The sequence below is a fragment of the Gekko japonicus genome, unplaced genomic scaffold, assembly GCF_001447785.1.
Source record: "Gekko japonicus isolate JY-2015 unplaced genomic scaffold, Gekko_japonicus_V1.1 scaffold3496, whole genome shotgun sequence".
Taxonomy (NCBI): Eukaryota; Metazoa; Chordata; class Lepidosauria; order Squamata; family Gekkonidae; genus Gekko; species Gekko japonicus.
In genome coordinates, this window is record NW_015163715.1 from 129,020 (window position 1) to 131,808 (window position 2,789).

At 49.2% G+C, this 2,789-nt stretch overlaps 1 protein-coding gene across 1 annotated transcript in view; it reads left to right on the forward strand.

Annotated features, from left to right (window-relative positions):
• The window catches only part of MGME1 (mitochondrial genome maintenance exonuclease 1), a 14,074-nt gene that overhangs the window by 10,824 nt on the left and 461 nt on the right, over positions 1-2,789 (forward strand). The gene's annotated exons all lie outside the window — the stretch shown is intronic.

The following is a 2,789-nucleotide window of genomic DNA, read 5'->3' on the forward strand; positions in this document are numbered from 1 at the left end:
CCTCCCAGCGTCGGTCGTGTTGGGACCACGGTGGTACGGTGGTCCCGTCATCAGGGCAGTCCAAACTGTGTGGTTAGACAAATGTTCATCTTGTGTGCCCAAGACAAAGAGCTTAGCCTGTGGGGCTTAGGGCTGCCAAGCCGCGGCGGGGGATCCGCACGTCTTCACAGGATCCCTGCCGCGGGGGACAGCGATACGCGTTGCACCGCCGTCGCCAGGATGTGACGCTACACGTCGCTCTGGCAATGGAGCTGTTTGGAGTCCCGTTGCCAGAGCAACGCGTAGCGTCACATCCTGGCGACGGCGGTGCAACGCGTATCGCTGTCCCCCGCGGCAGGAATCCTGTGAAGACGTGCGGATCCCCCGCCGCGGCTTGGCAGCCCTAGTGGGGCTATATATATATATGTGTGTGTGTGTGTGAGAGAGATACGCCTGTCAGAGTGAAGTCTGTGTGACTGTTTATAACACCAAGTTTTGCCAGTTATATTTACAAGTTCCTTTTTTCAGTAACAGTTCAAAATAGCCAGAAACCTATTTTGTTCTTTATTAAATAAATCAATTTTTATTTAAGCTTATCCCAGCAATCAGTACAGTTCTTCCTCAAGGCCACATAGTCCTCTGAAGTGTCCAGACCCCTGGGTCATACTACCAGAAGAGAGAGAGATTTGGAATTTTTTATTCCTGGTGGCAGCAGAAATCTACCAAGTTTAGGTACACAGTGTAGTGAAGGTCAGTGTAGTTTTAAAGGTAAAACTGTTTCCCCTGAAAGCCAGAACGCCACAATGACATCTTCATGAAGGCACATTGAACTTATTATGAACCAATTAACTTCCAGAAAGGTTAACTTGCTACACCTCCAAGGCCAGGTAAGAGAGAGAAGAGGTCCTATATGAGATGAAGTAGAAGGCAAGCAACGGCCAAAGAGGCTCAACATCTAACCGACAAGAGGGTCGGTCCAACTGCCAAGTATACCCGAGTGAGGGAATTCTCTTAACTCTTTCCTCCCAGATCCTCTTGGATGGCAGAGTTACAATATCAAACAAACTTATGGTTTGTGTTTGCTGTTTAAATTGGAGTCGAAAACCCTAGTTTGAGTAGGTGGTTTTCAGACCAAGACAGAGAGATTTTTAGTTCGGTTAATTAATTCATTATGGCCCCGATCACACGCAGAATTTGTCACGGAATACTCACAAATGCCGGACGGATTTTACTGGGGCGATCCTGGCCAGCGTCCCGCACCCGTCAGCAACCCGTAGCAGTCAGCCAAAGAAGCGGAGTTCAAAAGTACCCGGGAAAATCCACTATCAACTGGTTGCAACGGGCTGCAGCCAGACGCTCTCCGTGTGATCGCTCCAGCGCGCTCCTCTCGCGTCCCCGCTTCCTGGTTGGAGCGCGCCGGAAACACCTGCCGATGGAAATAACGCCGTCGCGTCTGATCACGTTGGGGCGCGTCAAATTGCGACGGCGCAAATCACCGCGCCTCCTCCCCCCCACGTTTTCCAGCACGTGTGACCGGGACCTATATTTACTTTAAAAATTTACGTCGTACCTTTCTGTCCAATTAGGGCCCTCAAGGCGGTGAACAGTTAAGAGACTGAAAATCAGATTTTATAAGTATGTATAGTTTTTAAAAGTTAACAGTTAAAAACAGCGAATGAGGAAGGTCAGTAAGGGTACACTAGATGAAACAAATAAGTCTTCCCTTGCTAGCGGAAGACAGAGATTGAGGGGGATAGACACTGGGGTGGGAGTTCAGTAATTTTGGTGCCACAATCAAGAAGGCCATTTCTCAGGCGGCCACCCATGTAGCAGTCCTTCAGGTACACTGGCCCCAAGCTGTATAAGGCTTTAAAAGGTCAATACCAGCACCTTGAATTGGGCCCAGAAGCAAACTGTGAGCCAGTGTAGGTAGAACAAGAGTGGCGTGATATGGTCCCTGCGACCCACTCCAATCATTCTGGCTGCAGCATTCTGTACCAAAAGTCGCTTCTGGACAGTCTTCAAGAGTAGCTCCAAGTACAGCACATTGCAGTACTCTAACCTATACATTACCAGGGCGCGCACTATGGTAACTAGATCTTTCTCACCCAGGAAGGGCCTGAGCTGGTGAGAGGCACCCCTGGCCACCACTGCCACCTGTTTATATCCAACAGCAAGGCCAGGGCCAGCAGCACTCCCAGACTGTGAGCCCGCACTTTTAATGGGAGTGCAACGCCATCCCGAACAGGAGATACCTCAAGTCCTTGATCAGTGATTCTGGCCCCCAGTAGCACCTGCATCTTGTTGGGATGAAGCTATAGAGCTAGTTTGGTTGTAGTGGTTGAGTGCTTTGGACTCTAACCGGGTTTGATTCCCCACTCCTCCACTTGTACCTGCTGGGTGACCTTGGGCAAGCCATAGTTCTGTCAGAGTCGTCCTTGAAAAAGAGCAGTTTCTGTCAGAGTTCTCTCAGCCCCACCTACCTCACAGGGTGTCTGTTGTGGGGAGGGGAAGGGAAAGGAGTTTGTAAGCCACTCTGAGGCTCCCTTGGGTAGTGAATCCAATCTCTTCTCTTCTTCTTCTTCTATAGCTATTTAGTACAAAGACTGAGAAATTTTTCCTCGTTGCTCAAGACAGCTTATGGATGCTTAATGGCAAGCGGATCCTTACTGCTTGAATTAATTTGCTAGGCTGGAGATCACAGAACACTGACCACACCAGTCAAGCTTATAAAAGTTTCTGAGAAGTACTATAGTCAGTATGCTGTAGCAACCATGACACCAATGCACGTACTGTTTCAATTAATGCTA